The sequence below is a fragment of the Grampus griseus genome (genome assembly GCF_964374135.1).
Source record: "Grampus griseus genome assembly, chromosome: 1".
In the NCBI taxonomy this organism is placed as follows: Eukaryota; Metazoa; Chordata; class Mammalia; order Artiodactyla; family Delphinidae; genus Grampus; species Grampus griseus.
The window spans coordinates 58,866,408-58,884,456 of NC_139017.1; the positions used below are offsets into that span (position 1 = coordinate 58,866,408).

General features: G+C 45.3%; 1 protein-coding gene across 1 annotated transcript in view; it reads left to right on the forward strand.

The window, feature by feature from the left end:
• Window positions 1-1,306: 1,306 nt before the first annotated feature.
• BRINP2 (BMP/retinoic acid inducible neural specific 2) overlaps window positions 1,307-18,049 on the forward strand; it is a gene marked incomplete at its 3' end in the record, with an annotated part of 115,750 nt that continues 99,007 nt past the window's right edge. The window contains exon 1 of the mRNA XM_082662220.1: window positions 1,307-1,344. The remainder of the gene's footprint in view (window positions 1,345-18,049) is intronic.

Here is an 18,049-nt window from a genome sequence, read left to right on the forward strand (position 1 = left end):
AGAGAGTATGCTGTGAGATAAGTATTCTCACCTGGGGACTCATTTCTAATTAAGTAATTCAGGACCAAGACCAAGAGGCTAAAATGCACAAAACAGAATAAAACCTCAGATTAGAAGGAAAATGGCTCAAATGGGTCCCTATCTCTGCTAGTTCTAGTTAAGCAAGCAAACAAAATGGTCTGGGACAAATGATTATCTTAGGAAGATTAGAAGAAAATTTAATTAGCTCCCAAGTTTCTTCCTGTTTCCTCAGCCTTCTTCCAGTCTCCAACTCCCCAGTCGTGAATTTATCCAAGCCTCCCTTATCCACACCAAAAAAAAGTCCCTACTGCAAAGCTGGGAGGGTTAACAGAGCTGGTAGCCCCGCCAGCCAGCTAACCAAAGGAGACAGCCGGTGAGGCCCCGAGCCCGCCCCCAGCCGAGCCGACCAGCCAATGGGAGCTTGTGGGGAGTGTGGCGCTGCGTCCCATTGGCTGCCTACCTAAGTGCATAAGAAAGAAAGAGAGAGGCAGGCAGGGGAGCATTGTTATCTTAAGACGCTCAGCTGGTGTCTGAGTCTGCAGGTGAAACTGCCTAGGTACGGAGCTCGGAGTCGGAGCAGAGACACGCCGGGCTGCAGCCTGGGATGGAATCCGCTCGCCTCGGAAGCTGCTCTGCCCGCGGCTGCTCGGGCAGCCCGTTCGCTAAGCTCGGAGGATCCCGTTAGCACTTGCCCAGGGATGTGCACCTGCCGTGCGCGGCGAGCGCCTGGGCAGGTCTGCAGGCATACGAGGGAGCGGTGAAGCAGGAGGAACTGTCTCTACCCATGTGCAAGGCAGTGATTCCGGGAGAGAGACAGGGTGAGTGAGTCTCTTTAGAGTTGGAAGGAAGGCACGATCTTGGTTTTCTCTTCGGAGGAGGGACAGAGGATTCCCCGGGTCGGATTTGGTACTTTCCTTCCCTCTCCACCCGCGTGCGCCCCGGCCCAGCGTCGAAGCCCCACTTCAAACATGCTGTGGGTGCCGGGCATCCTTGCTGCTCAGCTGGAAGGCAGCAGGCAAGTGGTCTGACGGCGGCGGCGGCGGCGGCGGCAGCAGCGGCAGCGGCAGCGGCAGCAGCAGCAGCAGCAAAGCGGGTAGCAAGGAATTTGAAAAGAGACATCGACTCCCTTTCACACGCTGAGGGGGAGGCATTCACGTTTCCCCAAATGAGAAGGAGCCACGAGAAATCATGAAGTAAAAACTTTGGAAAGCTGCCACTGGAGATGTTGCACAAAATCCTGGAATCTTTCAGGAGTCTCCTCCCAATCGGTGGAGGTTTGGGGAGCAGCTGATACAGCAAGGAGGGCTCTTGCAAGGATTCAAGGTAACAGTGCAGGGTTTTGGTAGTTTTTCTCCGTTCCCTTTTCGTTATATTTTTGGTGTGTCTCTTGGTAAGGGGATCGTTTTGCCCTCCTACAACCCTCTTGCCCTGGTGTCTGGCAGTTTCAGGCAGAGGGAATGATCCCCACATCTTAGTTTCTGTCTTGTGGAGCTGAGCAGTGGACTTTGGGGTTTAGCTAGAGATCGTCCTATTATTGCCTCCTGGTGTTGCACGGCTGCCGCACGACTTGGGCACTCTGCCTGACCTATATTGCTTTTGCCTGGTTTAAGTCCTCAAAGTTAGTGCAACTCCCATTAGCTTCAGAAAATCCAATCGGACTGCATAATTGCAGAAGATGACAAGGACTTCTGCATGCCCAGCAGATGCTGGACTGAACTGTACACGGTTCACTATGTTTGGGATGGAGGTTGTGATACATGATAACACATGTTCACAGGTATTCACATGTTCCTAGAGCTATATTCACATGTCTATAGAGCTCCCTGGTATGTCTCTAGAGGCCTGTCTCTTTCTCCCATGCACATGCAACCAAGAAAAAAAAAAAAAAAAACAAGATTGAAGAGTGAACCCCTGTGGGTTGCAAATAGTCTCCCCGGGTGGTGGCAGAAACCCCATTGATTGAGTTGAACCTGGCAGTGCGCTGGAGGCACTGGGGAGAGCATTGGTGTGCTGGAAGGAGGGGCACACTGAGATTATCTGGTGATCTCTCTCTCTCCCCGGTTCTGTGATGAGCTGGGTACACAGTCTAATGCTGCCTATGGTATGTGTGTGTGTATATATATGTGTGTGCCTGTGCTCACAGCTGTATGCAGGAAGCAGGCTGCCGCTAGAAGAAGCATGCTTGTGCAGCTCTCTGCCCAGGCCCCAGATGCCTGGAGTGTTCCTTCCTAGTAGAAATATGAACTTGGGAGCTGCTCTTCCAGCCCAGAGGAGTTTTCTCCTCACCAAGTAGTCCCCCTGCATGGTACATATTTATCCAGAGTATATAGACCTAAGCCAAATATGAACTAATAATCAAGCTGATGTGCTGTAACATGATTGCACAGACGCCTCCATAAAGAACTGTGTGTGTGCTCTTCCTAGCTCTGGGAGTCAGGTGTCCCGAGCAGGAGCAAATGTTTTGTTAAAAGGATAGCAATTATAACAAGCCAGGCTTCTAGCTGCGTAATCTGAGCCTTATCCAGCAGGGACAGTGATATGTCAGCACAGAGCAATCTGGAGGATAAAAGGTATAGTGTAAGTCAAGTATTTCTGCCTCTGTCCTTCTCCAGACATGTGCATGTGGAAGGGACACTCTTTCTGACCATGCCTCCTGGAATACAGGGCAATGCCAGCATTAACCAAGCAGCTAAAGTATTTTACAAAATCCCCTGGGGGGCAGTCTGATGACATCAGGCAACAGCAAAGTGATATTCGAGTTTGACTTCCCACAGTTATGTGTATGTTATTTGTTTAAGGCAGGACCCTCTGGAGTTCCCTCCCATCCAGAATAAGTTGCTTTGCAGCACCGGGGGCATGACCAAGCAATGCTGACACAATGACCCTGAAATCTTATCAATATCATAGCTGTTGCTATACATATATATACATTCTTTTTAGCTGCTGCCTACTGTGGGGAAAGATGCATGCTTTGCTTCTTTGAGGAGCGATATGATTTGAGCTGGTACAGAGCCTGGATACTGTGAAATGTTTGAGGGAAAGGAAGCAAATGTCAGACCATGGTCTTCCCTGTTGGAGGGCAACTGGCACCAAAGGGTTTAACAGCTATTCTGCAGCCATGGAGAAGACAGAAGCATCCCTGACTCTTGCTTCTCCCTCCTCACCAAAAATGGGGCTGGCTTTATCTCCCAGAATGGAGTGCTGTGTGGTGCAGTATGGCCACAAGAAAGGAGAAAAGGAGGGAAGGGCTGGGGAGGGAGGAGGGTTCCTGCTCCGCTAGCATTGGGCCAGACTCATGGGTGGGGAGCATCTTCCCCATTTAGGCCCTTAAGATCATCCTCTGGGTTTTCCCTTCTGGCCTCCTAAGAGGTTGTTTACTGAGAAAGGCCAGAGGGCAAAGAACATCCCTGCATCATCCACTCCTTCCGATGCCCTTTCCCAAGACACAGGCCAGCCACTGGGGAGTGTCGCACCAAAAACATCCCCTCTGAGACAGTGCTCCAAAGTCCCTCCCCAGCTCACAAACAAGAGGTAATCAGAAGGGACTGGAGACATCTGCGTGGGCACTTTCTGCTGAGTGGGATGCTTAGTGTTGAGAGTTCCCACTCAGTGTTTTGTTTTCCCCACTGTGCTGTGTATTTTTGGTGATTCAACTCTTTCTCTTAGATAATAAGACCTTGTATACATTTTATAATTGCATACTCTTCCAAAGGGTTGGGAGCATTTTAGGGAGCTCATCTCATTAATCCTCACAGGCCTTATAGCCTCCTTTATCTTTGATTACCCTAAGAAGGAGACTAGAATGAGTTTAGCCTCCTTCTTGGAAAAAGGAGGGCAGAGGACCTTGGAAAGATGAACTGTTTTACTCTGGGTCACACAGCAATTAAGGGAACCTATGGAGTAGGGTGTGGGTCTCATCATTCCCAAACCAACCCCAGACTCTCCTGACTCCTCCTAAGGAATGGGTTAATCTTAGTAACTGTGATTTGATTCAGCTGTTCTGTACTTGACAGGAATGGGAGGTTGCAGTGACACAGGCTTTGCCTCTGGCTCTGACCTAAGGGCTGTGAGGGATAAAAGTCTTATAAGACTTTGTCTTTGCCCTCAATGATCTTACATTCTAGTTAGGAAAATAGGCTTACATCTGGGAGAAAGGTAAATGACAACATACATTCTAAACAGCAGTTCAATACAAGAGACTCTTGAGGCGGACCTAATTAATCTACAGTTGATTTGCACAGATAATGAGAGCTATCAGTATTCCAAGGAAGGAGAATTAGAGTTGTGCCATGGGGGATAGGGTGGGATTTGTTTGGAGAGGGAGAAATGGGAAAAAGATTCCAGCTGACAGAGAGGCTAACTGCAGCACAGCTGAGAAGGCTGGAAACTTCAAGGCTTGCATGTTTCCATGGGGTTTGCCCTAAACTGCTGCTCCACTTGGATCCTGGAAACAATTTACACCTGGGTTAATTACGTGAAGCAGGGATTGGCCTAGAGGAAGCTGCCCTCAGATCAGGCAGAGGGCTTTGAAATGTTGGACATCTCATTAGGCACCGAAAATTACCTAAGCCTTCTATCCACCCTCAAGCCTAATCCATATATTATGGGAAAAACAGTGCTCAAGGTCAGGGAGCTTAACAACATATCAAACATTTTGGAGAAAGATATTGGGGGAAAGTAGGCAAATTTCAAGAGAACGCGAGAAAATCTTCTCATATATTTTTTTTAGACTCAGAATCTCCTAAGAGAGAGCCTTGATTTCCCTTCATTTCCTGTTTCCCCACCCAAATATCCCTATTGGGGTTTACATGGAGCCAGCAAAATGCCAAAGCCCTCAGGCATTTAGCATGGAGGAGAAGATTTTCAGTCTTAAGATTCTTGGCGTGCCCATGTACAAAACCTCTCATCTCCCCTCCTTTTCCTTTTTAATAAAACATATGCTGTAGCAGTCACAAAGGAGGAGACCACAAAAGCAGAAGGGGTGGGCACGGTATTGCCCGCAGCTGTACCATGAGGTACTCTGATTGCTCAGCTGAACAGCAGAGCGGGGAGGTAGTCTGCCAGCCTGGGCAGTACCAAGGGAGGACCAAGGGCTGCATGGCATCAGGAGAGGGCTTTGACTGGTCAGCCACACACCTTTGCTCCAACAGTGAGCCTTGTTTCCCAGAGAAAAGGTCAAGGGAAAGCATAGGTCCTGTGAGAGGACTGGTGTAACCCTATTCCTTGGTCTTCACTTGATTTGAGACATCTATTCACTCTACCTGTCATTGGTTGCTTCGGTGGCCCCTTCTGACATGGACAAAATTCTGGTGGGGCACTAAGAGTGAAATGACTTGCCTAAAGTCATGCCATCATTGCTCTCAGGTCAAGAGGAAAATCCCTAAGAACATAGTCTGTTTGACTGCTTCGCCCCCGGAGTTCATTCTGGGGACAAGTCCTGAGGGATACGGATTTTCTCTTGAAAATTCTGCCAAGGCCTTGTTGTCACCTTTGTTTCCTGTGTTAAATGACCCTGCAGCTGGTGGGTGGGACTGAAGCATTTTTTCTTTATTATTCACAAGTATCTGCTGCCACGTTTAGGGGCTAAGGCAGAGGTCCAGGCCCACGGGCGTGTGGCTAGTGATTGTACGCTAAAGCCTCTTCCATTTGGGAGTGAAGAGAGAGGCAGCTCAGTTATACTTCAGACTATGGGCAGCGGTGGATGGGTTTCATCTGATCTCTCTGGAAACTGTCACTCTGCCATGCAGATGGAAGTAAAGTTGAGGAACATCATTATAGCATGGAATCCTCAACAGCCAGTTCCATCATTCCTTTTACTGAAGCTCACATGAAATGCAAATATATCTGGGATGCTGGATTGAGCGAAGGGTGGGCAATCTGATACCGCATGGGACTGAGCGCTGCCCCACACTGTGCTATTCATATGGTGGCCACTGGCTACATGTAGCTCTTGGAGCACTTGGATTGCATGTTGTCAGTGTAAAAATACACACTGAATTTTGAAGACTTGGCTTGAAGGATAAGAATGTCAAATATCTCAGCACTGCTTCTTTTAATATTGATTACACGTTAAAATGATAATATTCTGGATATATTGGGTTAAATAAAATATATTAAGATTAGTTTTACCCATTTCCTTTTACTTTCTAATGTGGCTATCAGAAAAGTTAAAATTATATATGTGGCTCTCATTCTATTTCTTTTGGGCAGTGCTGGTCTAATCCTGCAGAGTAGTGACAGAGAATGTGGAGAAAGGACAGAGGCTTGAAACAAGAGGAGCCAGAAATATAAAAAGAGAGAACATGGAGGGAGGGATTGTGAGTAGCCCAGAGAGTGTCTGGTCATGTATTTCTGAAATCGAAAGCCAAGGAGGGCACAGATAGCTTAAGTTGGCTTATCTGATGGAGACCTTATCAACAGTGACTCAGCCCACCCTCAGCATTTGTGGAGCATTGCCGCTTCCAGTTCACATGCAAACAGTCATCAGGTAGGAGGCCTGGGGATTTTATCCTAATATTTTTGGTTTCTGCCTGACAATAGAAATAACGAAGTTAATTATCTTTAGGGTCTCACTCCGAAGTCTGAGGACACACCAATTGGGATGAGCTGGGTCCGTTTGACTTTCAAATCTCTTCCTTCTCATGTCTACCATATTATCATCTTTTCTTGGGAGAGTTCTCCTTCAAACCAGTCATGTTGATGGTGTGATGGGGAGAAAGAAAAGTCACTGTTATATGTTAGAGATTCTTTTGTGGACCTATCAGTAAGAAGAACGGGGAGAAGACATCATGATTGAATTTTATTTAATAAGTATGGATTTGAACTCTATAATTCACTTATCACTATGATCTTATTATTACCATTTGTTGCAATAAGGTTTGGCCACAACTGGAACTCCTCATATATATATATATATATTTTTTTTTTTTCCTGCGGTACGCGGGCCTCTCACTGCTGTGGCCTCCCCCGCTGCGGAGCACAGGCTCCGGACGCGCAGGCTCAGCGGCCATGGCTCACGGGCCCAGCCGCTCCGCGGCATGTGGGATCTTCCCCAACCGGGGCACGAACCCGTGTCCCCCGCACCGGCAGGCGGACTCCCAACCACCGCGCCACCGGGGAAGCCCGAAACTCCTCATATTTGGTGAGCATTCTATAGTTTACAAAATGCTTTACAAGCTTTCTCTCACCTGATTTTCACAACACCCGTGTGGGGTGGTTAATACCTCCAGTCAAATTTTTCCATGATCTGCTCCCAAACTACCTTTATTACTTTATTTTCTGATCCGTCTCTTTGTATGAACTTCATTCAATCTTGCTTAATCAAACTGGTCTACTTAACTGTTCTTTGGTGTTCACTATGTTAAGTAGGGATCGTTACTCATTGAGCCTCAGTTTTATCATCTATAAAAAAATGATAATGCCCCATCCCTCGATCCGCTGCTCTAAATATTAAATGAGATAAAATACATAAGGAGCCACACACAGTTCCAGGCACATGACAGATGCTCAACAATTGTCAACATCCTTTCATACAAAACATCCTTCACTTTGATGATCGCCAAGATTAAAATGTCCAAAGGCGAACTTGTTATGTACCCATTTCACACATAAAATGATTCCCCTCTCCAAATTCTCTGCTTTGGTTAATGGGACAACCAATCGCCCAGCGACAAAATTAAGAAATACAGTTGTCTTGTGCTCTGCATTCTCTCACACAGCCCCTCACATCCAATCAATCCCCAATGACAAGCTCTACCTCCTGATGATTTCTCAAAGCCATCCTTCCTCCCTCCCTCCCCACCCTCCCCTCCGTCGTCAGCTGTCACCCCTCTCACTTGGACTTTCCCAGTACTTGGTCTCCCTGTCTCCTCTTTTGAGGGCCAGCCAACCCAGCCTCCTCGTTGCAGCTGGGGTGATCTTTCAAACCGGTAAATTTGATTATGCTCCTTCCTTTACTGTGCTTCTGCAATGACTCCTCACTACTGTTGGAATAAAACCCAAGTTTCTTAGCATCACAAGCAGGAGACCCTTCACGAGCTGGTCCAGCAGCTTCTCCTTGCATCTCTCCATTTCCCCCTGCTCGCTCCAGCTACCTAAACTACAGGCAGTTGCCTCAGTATTCCGAGGCTGTTAGATGTGCTGTGTTGCTTTTCTGGAGAACCTTCCCTTGCCCTGTTCTCTGTTTCCTGAGGGTTATCGAGCTTTAAGACTGTAAGGGTGATCTCCTCTGTGAAGTCTCCCTGAGACCCTGGGAAGGAATTAATTGTCTCCTCCTTTACGCCGCTGCACAACTCACTCAGACTCTGGTTTTGTACTGTAGCCACCACATTGTAGTGATTTGTTTATATGGCCCTGTCCTGCACTCAGAGGCAGGGTTGGGACTGGGCTTCTCAGACATATTTGTCAGGAACTATTCAGTATATTATGAATATGTGCCAGGTACTCTTCTTAGGCATTGGATATTCTACAGGGAACAGCAGATAAAAGCCCTGCCGTCAGAATGCTTACATTCTAGAGGGTAGATAGGAGGATAATTATAATAATGATTATTATCGACATAGCTGATAATAGTAGTACTTTAAGTACACTTTAGTAGTACTTATGTGTCTGGCATTACACTGAAGGCTTTCCATACATTAACTCATTTCCTTCCCATAATGATTCTATGATTCCCCTTTTAATAAATCCTGTATTCCCATTTGACAGATGATGAATTGGAGGCCCAGCAAGGTTAAACAATTTGTTCAAGCTAGTAAGTGGAGTGGCTGACATTCTAACCCAGTTTAGATCCTGAGTTCACGTTGTTCATTAGTATGATATCCATAAAGAGGAACATGTAGACAAATGAGATAATTTCAGGTACTAATATGAAGAAAAGTATCAAAATCGAGTATAGTAGGAGAGTGATTGCGGTGGTCGTCAGGGAAGGTCTCTTTGAGAAGGGAACATTTAAGTTGGAAACTGATTTGTCAGAAATCCCAGGGTGGGGTAGAACCTGGGGATCTAAAGAAGAGAAATTGTGGACTCAGTGTAACCAGAGTTCTAGCTGCCGTGACGATCATGCCCCACTGCAGAAGGTACAAGACTCAGTGGCCCGGGGGTGGGGTGGGGGGGATGTCATAGGGAGCAGTAAATTGCCCACATGTTAGCAAACCTCTCTCCAATCGGTCCACTTGTCCCTTCTGTTCTTTGGGGTTAAGACATATCTCACGAGATGTCTGGTTTGCTGCTCTCCACAGAGGTAGGAGGTGTGGACACACATACACACGCGTACGCATGTGCGTCCCTGCTCTGCTGAACCACTTTATTTCACTTCTCTCCCATGAATGACGTGTCACTCAGAGCCTTGGTGAAGCGACAGGCACAGGCACAGCAGAGGCTGGAGACAACCCAGAGGCATGAGCGAAAGGGGAAAAGAAAATTATTTTTTAACAAGATGAGAAGTGAATTGGACTGGAGGGAGAAATGGGAATTTCATCAGGGAGGGGCATACAGTCTGGGGGTGCTTCTGAGATGCTGACAGTTGAGCTGGATGGTAGTTTGCACTGTAATTTTTCTTATATATGTATATACACATATACACACATGTATATTCACATGCAACGCTCCACATATATACACATACATACATATGTATCTTCTCTATGAATATTTCTGGTAAGGTTAAAAAAAGAAATGATTTGGAGAGCAGATAAAACATGGGTGCGGCAAGTTCATACCTATTTAATATATATCCTAAGCCTACTTTATGAAAAAAATTGTACTAGGCTTGTTTTTACTTATATTATCTCATTTAAGTTTTATTACAGCATTATGAAATAAGTATCATTCCTGCTTACAGACAGAAATTGAGGAAGACAAGGCCCAGAGCAGCTGACATTCAACCCTGGGCTCTTGTCCCTGCACCATGCGCTCTGCCTTCCACACAGGAAAGTTCTGAGAGTCAGCAAGGGTGGTAGAAAAGTACCCTGATTTCTGGGTCAGACACACTTGGGCTTCAGTCTAGTCTTGGTCACTCACTAGCTGTGTGACCCTGGATACATGACACAACCTCTCTGAGCTTCAGTATCCCCATCTAGTAAAATGGAGAGGATATCCCCGTACATCATGAAACACAAACATCATGACAGTTAAAGGCAATGATTGAAAAACAGCAAAATACCCGCCACACAATAGACATTCAGAAAAAGGCAGCTGCCGTTTTTGTGTCCCCAAGTATTAAAGCTCATAAGACACCGACTTCCATGGAGAGCAGTGACGGCATTTAGTTGTGGTCGGCGAGAGTCAGGTACTAGCTTGGGTATTTGCTGTTGGATGCCGGTGCATCCAGACCTACCTGGCAATGGTTACCATATGCCAGGCACCATGCTAAGTGCTCTCCAGGCATTGCTCATTTAATCACCTAATGACCCTCTGAGAAGGGTTGTTATCTTCTGCTTATAGATGAAATTCAAGTTCAGAGACATTAAATAACCCGAAGTCACACAGCTTGGAAGTGGCAGAGCTCACATTTGAACTCAGGTCTGTCAGATCCCAAGGCCCATGCTCTTCGACACAGGGCTTTCAATGTGATCATTGTCTTAGGTTATGTCCAGGGCAAAGGGCACCTTTGTGGTCAACGTGAGGTTAACTGCTCCGAGGTCTAGGCTACATTGGCTAGGAAGGGGATGGAAGCATTCTTACCCTCAGGGTATTTCTGGAAAAGGCCCAAAAGGTTGGTGCGCATTCAAAAAAGCTGCAAAGTTGCAATTGCAATGCTTTACACATATTGGGTACTTAAGATGTGTGGGATGAATATTTCTCAATATTCAGTGCCTCTTTCTCAATACAGGTGTACTCCATTTTCAAAAGAGCAGGCTTGCAAAACAAATAAGAGTTGAGTGTCCTTAGGCTTGGAGGAAAGGTTTCCCTGAATTACACAAGGGTATATTAGCAGTGGTTCTAACCTTTTTAAAAAGCAGTAGAAGACTCTAATCAAATAAATACTTACCTAGAATTCCAATATATGAAGCAGATAAAAGTAGACCTCCCTGACTGAAGCAGGCCTGGGGTCCTGGAGCTCCCTCACCTGTCGCTTCTCTTTCCTCACCTGAAAGTGGGCCCTGAGACACCTCCTTGGAACCTAAACGCTGTGCAGAAACACATTGAAAACCACCATACTACAGAATTCCTTTAAAAAGCAAGGCTTGTGATTCATTTTAAATAACAGGTGACATACTAAAATTGATTTAAAATAGACTCTCATCAATGCCGACACACCTGTGAAGTTCAGGGAGCCTAGGACAAATCCCTCTTGTTCTCCATGTTCTCAGTGATTGAAGATGCTTGAAGTTCAATGCCTATGAACAAATGCCTGCTGTGTGTCAGGTACAGTGCTAGGCACTGAATGTACCAGCTGTGTGATCTTTAAGTCAGTTCTAACCACTGCCTATGAGATAGATACCATTATTCCCATTTTGAAGATGAAAAAAATTACAGAGCGGTTAAGCCAATTACCCAAGATCTCACAGCTAGAGTGACTAGTGGAGCTGGGACTTAAACCCCAGTCATAGGATGGGTTAGAGAGCCAGGGCCTTGCCACCACCCCCTGCAACCTATTCAAGCATGTATGGAGAGGAACAGTGCCTCTCTCAAAGTTTCTTACTTTTTCCAATACTCCTTAGCTGTGAGATTTTCAGAAAAACTCTCTCTGGACCCTCTGGCCTTCAATGACTCTGCTTTCATAGGGCACTCAGGTGTCCCAGGAGCCAGGCTGTGGTCCTCCCTCACCGTCCTGTCCTTTCCCTTCCGCTGCCCAAGCCTCAGGAAGAGTCTGGCCATCAGGGCAGGGGGGACCCCGCTCTGTCCCTTACTCCGGGGGCCTTGTATAGCATCGTGAGCCCGGGCTGAGACAGGGGCGATTGGCGCTCTGGTGGAGTCTGGTAGCCTGGAGATGGGGCTTCCAGGAAGTGTGTGGGGTGGGTCTGCGGAGGGAAGTCCTTGGAATCTCCTTGAGGTATAAGAATGCTTAAGCACTCATTAAGGAGGGCGGGGGCAGTTAATTTCTGCCTCCCCCTCACTCGGTGTTCAGCGGGCAGGAGCAAGGGAGGTGGATGAGCAGTGCTCCGGTGGGTGATGGGGTCCTCGGGGGCTCCCCGCACGTGCCTCTTCCGCTTTCCGCAACCTTGGCCCTTTGGGATTTGAGCCCTGCAGAGTAACAGAGCAAGGTCAGCATCCTCCTGAAGCCTCGAGGCACTGGAGACCCCTAGAGGCAGAAGGCTGTGTTACAAACCCCCGGCCTTGAGGCGCAGGCGAGGTTCTTGCCTGGAGGATGCTGAGGAGTGGTTGGAACCTTTGTTAAAACACTTACCTGTAAGTACAGTCCTGGCAAGCTCCAAAGGGACAACGGAGGACGTGTGCGTGCGTGCGTGCGTGCGTGTGTGTGTGTGTGTGTGTGTGTGTGTGTTAGAAGCAATACTTTGGTCCTTCCGCCTTCCCTCCCTCCCTGCCCCACCACCTCCATCAAAATATCTTTTCCTCAGGGCCCTTGACACGTCTCAGTAACCTGATCAACTAATTTGTGCTGAAGTATTAATGACTAATAATGATTTAATGTGCTGCCCTCTCAATTAACACTTGAGCATTTCGAAACATAAATTCACAGATTTTAACCCAAGCAGGAGACTGGTGTTTTTCCCTTTTGAGAGGAGCTGTAGGCCCCTCAAAAGGGACCGTACCGACAGCTGCCTATTCAGTACATTGGCTGCATCCCTCCTGATCTTAGCAAGGTTCGGAGGCGTTATGCAGGGGCTCAAGCAGAATTTCCCAAAGGCTTGCTCTAATCCACAGTCCTTAAAAGCAGCGCCTTGTGCTGGTGGTGGGAGAACATAAGACACCTCATCTCCTCCTCTTCCTTCTCCAAAGCTAAATGGGGATTTATTTGACTGAGAGAAACGCAAGGCAACTGAGCCCGTGACAACACCCCTATAACCTTTGTTAAGAAACCTGCAGTGCAAGAATTGGCCTAGATGCCCACTGATACCTCAATATCGTGTCTGTAGATGTTTAATGTGCTTTCAGTTACAGATGAGATGACCTAGTCATGGGGAGAATAGGCTCAGGGACTACTAACTTGGGTTCAAGTCATTGGCAAGGTCTGCCATGTACTAGCTATGTGACCGTGACAAGTTGCTTGCCAAGTTACTATGTAAGCCTCAGTTTCCACATCCGTAAAATGGGTATATTCTGTACTCATATCATGGGATAGTTTTGACTATGAAATGAAATAATGGAGAATTAGCACTTCCTATAATGTCTGGTACATAGAGAGTGCTCAATAAGTGACAGTTCTTTTTCTTTATCATCTTATTTTCTTAAATTTTAATTATTTTTGCACTATCCCAAATTTTCAATGCAGGGCAGCATACATATGAGGTATTTCTTACCTAAAGCAGGTGTAGCAACCCAGCCTCTTAGGCGTGGTTGGCTTGATAATGAACTAGATTTCTCTCCAGGTGACAGCACTGTATGAGACTTTTCTTTCCTCTGCTTGGTTTCTTTAAATGTACCTCAAAAATGCAGTGAGTGAAATGGATTCAGCAATGACTTAAAAAGACTTAATGCATTTTGGAAAGAAAAGAAAAACCACAACAAAAACTGGTTTGTTTCTGTGATATATGGTTCATGTGATATGACAAAAATCCACTTTTATGCTTAGGAAAATTGGCTAATTTTAACACAGTTGACACATGGCATATGCATATAGAGTCATGATGGATTTTGCTCAGGCAAACAACAGAAGAACACAGGGCCAGTGACAGCTCTGTTAGGCTTTAGTTATTTAAATTCTTATTTAGTGGCAGACCTGCTCCTCATAGGAGAGCAAAGTGAAATGGAAAATGGACTCACTGTGGCCTCAGGTGCTGGATATTTGATCATAAATATATCAGTGACTGAGCTTGGGACACAGACACTGTGTTGTCGTGAAATGAGTGAGAAGAGACTGAGGCATCTACCAATATAGCAAGCTTTGTGTGCAAGAATGTGGACAGTTTATTATAGAGATATTATCTGGATAAGAGAGGAGAATAGTGCAAAGGACACTGAATTGTTGAGCCACCCTGATTTGGGGCAACTCCTGAGCTTGGCCTGCTCAATTTTCCCATTGAACACGTGGATGATTTTTAGACTTCAAATATTACTTATAATGTCCTTGAGGAGCCTCTGGCTTATAGCTCTGCATAAATAACACAACGGGGAATTCCACGTAATTTCAGTTACTGCTAGTTAGGACAAAGAGACTACATGTGAAAATAAATGGCTATAAAAGTTGCACGTGAAATGAGGAGTGATTATGAAAAGTTTAAGACAGAGATAAGCCCTCTATTGTCCTGATGTCCCTCCGGTAGATCCTTCCCACGTTCACGCCTGTGTAGGTCAGCCAGATACCTGGCCCCATTATAGCCTCATAATATGCCTTCTATTTGACTCAAAATAAAAAAAGCCATTTTATTTTATTTTATTTCAAGGGAATATTTAATTAGTGACTGCAGAGGAAAAACGCTGAACAGCTCAGAGAAGGTTTATGGTTCACGTCTGCAGGACTCAGCAGTCTGACATTCTAATCCTGTTATTTCTCACCTTAAACTGAACAGAGTCAGCAGGGTTTTTTGGGGTTTTTTCCCCTCCCCCTAATCCATATCGCTATTAGGTTTCCTCTCCCCTTACTTCCCACTCTCATCCTTTACTTCATTTGCCGCCTTTGTCCTGTTTCCTACTGCATTTTTTCCCCAGGATATCAAAAACAAACCAAAAAACATCTTCATTTGTGACTGAGCCACGTAAGAGAGAAATTAATTCTTCCTCTCCCTACTTTAATTCCTAGAAGGAGCCCCCTACCCCCGTATCCTATGTGAACTCGATTACTAAGGTGACTGCGGCCAAGGCCCTACAATGATTCCAGGCAAGATGCTAAGTGTCCCCAGTTCCCTTCTTAATTATAGACTGTAAACACCTTGAAGGCAGGATCTGAGTCATCTTTGTCATTGTATCCCCAGCTCCTTGGCACAATACCTAGCACAGGGAAAACTTTTACTGTTTATGCAATTAAACCAACAAACAAACCTCACTATTTATACCACAGTCTACACTTTTCATTAAGATAGGGACTTCTGGGAAGTTAACAAGTATTCTTCTTATTAAGGAAATTTAGTATTCAGGATTTCAAATGTATAGAATTCCAAAATTAGGGAAGTGTTTTCTCTAAGGCCACGGTTCTCGAAATTTAATGTGCACCTGGAGAACTTGTTCAAATGCAAAATCTTCAGGCCTGATTTCAGACTCTGATTCTGTAGGTCTTGTGTGAAATTCAGAAACCTGCATTTTAACAAGCAGGTAATATAGAGACCACACTTTGAGAAACACCATTTTAAGGCAATCCAAATGAAATGTTACCCAACTTGGTTTGGTAGAACTTTAATGTCCCTTAAGTAGTTAATGGGTGTCATGTAGAATAAAAGTGTCTGTGCTTGGAAAAGTTGGGGAACAGAGTACTTTCCCCTCTTACACCCATCCCCTCATACACAATTGTAGGTTTACAATACATGTAGCATGTTAGAAGATCCGAAAAGTTCTGCAATAAAGAAATCGTTTCAACTTTGTTTACCAAATATTTCCAATATGCCTGGACCTTGAAACTTTTACTTATTTAAATTTAATTTGTTGCTGAACTTAATATGTTGCTTAATTTGATATGGAAAACATTGCCATAAGGGAGTGAGCAACACCTACTGGAAAAAGGTGATATTGCAGGCCAGATCTACTACTAATTAAATTGCCCAAGGAGAGAATGAACAAAGCGAGTGCGGAGTTGGGGGAATCACTGACCGTGGGGATATCTTGTAGTCTGGAGATGTGTTTGGTATAATAGCCATAATTTGTTAAGCATTGGCTATTTCCCAGGCATAACTCTACATTTTATTTGTAATAGGTACTAACTCATTTTTTTCTCAGAAGAAGCCATAAGTCAGATACTTTTATTATTCCCATTCACTGAAAATGAAATTGATATTCTAAGAGGCTAATAATTTGCTCAAGATCCCAGAGTTAGGAAGTGATGCAGTGGGATTTGAACCCAGGCAGTCTGCCTCTAGAGCCTACCCTGTTAACTGCTCTATCAGCCTCTCCTTCAGTAGTGAGGTTCTGGAAATTTATGCCCGGGAGGAATGACAGCTCCAGCAGACATAACCTGTTCAGGAGCCATGCTACCTCAGTGCCTGAGGATTCTCTCCTATACATGAGGGCCTGGGATCATTGCCCCGTATTCATCAGAGAATTTATTATAATGACCACCTGAACCTCTGAAAGATTTTGCTGTACTTAAAGACAGAATATGCTTAGCAAAACAACCTGACAAAGACGATTCATGGACAGCAATTAGGTGCAGAATTCTGTGCCTACCAAATCCCAAACTGAGTTGAAGATCTGAGCACCCTGCTGACACCTTGGTATGGAATGCAGTAGTCTGGCCCTTGTCTTTCTACTCCACTCTCAACTCCCTCATTGTTCTTGAGCATGGGAGGTACCCCTGAAGGGCCAAGCTGGGCTGGATGACACAATTCCAAAGTTGGCTTTTGGCAAGTTACTTCACCTCCTTTGCCCTCGGTTTTCTAATCTTAATAGAAAGAGAGGAGAAGAGAGACAAATGATATCTACATTGTTATAAGAAATATGTTTGTGTATATATATATATATATACACACACACATATACACACACACACATACACAAATATATATGCATACACATATATTATATATATACATACACTGTATATATACATATATACATACATTGTGTGTGTGTATATGTATATATACACATATATACAGTACTTATGCACAGGGAAGGTGTTCAGCTTCTTGTTCCTGTACTGTTAGGGCCTGGGGATGACATGGTACACTAGGAGACCTTTGAGAAAAGGTCAGGACTTTCAAGGGTGTTAATGTGGACGTAATGGGAAGTCAAAGTTATAACCCTGGGAAGTGCGAAGGAACTGAGGAGTGAGAGGGAATTGGCTTCAGGATCCTGGCTCTCTTCCAAAATGCATGTGAGATGTGGGTCACTGGGACTTACAATCCAACCAGGACTCCTGGTTACTTCAATTTCCTCCTTTGTAAAAATAGGGATAATATTAGTTATAGGCATATTTCACTAGGGATCTCTGCATCTTCTTCATTAATGAATGCTGAAGTATCCCATGACAGTGAGGAAGAATTTTCCAACCCTGATTCCCAGAGAATTAATGTGTTCTAAGCATCACTTTACACACCCTACAAACATAAACTGTAGAAGCTGAGATTTAGACAAGTTTTTTATTAGCCTGAGGTCATGTAAGTGGGAGAGGCAGAGTCTGAACCCAAGTCAGGTCTGTCTAACCCAAATCCCTGATTCTTCCTCTCAACCACTTGGAGAAGGTAGGGGAGGAAAGAAAGGGTAGACATCTGTGGACTGGCTCTCCATTCATGGGAGCTTAGAAAGAGCTGCTCAAAATCACCTCAGGATCATTGGGAAATAAGCCTTCCCAGCACCCCTCTTATACCCCAAGTTCTCTGACTTCCTAAGTCAGCTGTTTCCTGCTGTTACTGTGTACCCATCTCTAAACACAAAATGCTTATGGTGCTTCCAGGCTGACCATCAGCTACCAGCCCCAGAAGCCCAAAGAGATATCTGGTCTTAGTCCTTGGCTACTTCAAAGGTCTCCCTTTCTGAACTTGTTCCTCTGGACTCTGAACCCTGTGACTGTTATGAGCTTTAGTGGAAAGTTCTTTCTTTCCAACCTTAGCACATACACCCACCGAAATGAGTTCTCATGCAATTTTCCTTTGGGTCAGGCCTCATGAATCCTGAGCACAGGGTCAGGAACAGAGCAGAGACAGGGCAGTCCATCCCCTGGGGCTTCACATAAAGCCTGGATGATCAGCTGGTGGGAAGGAGGAGGAAGAGGCGGGGAGTTTAACCAAAGTGGACCTTCTGGAGGCTTTCCTAACCA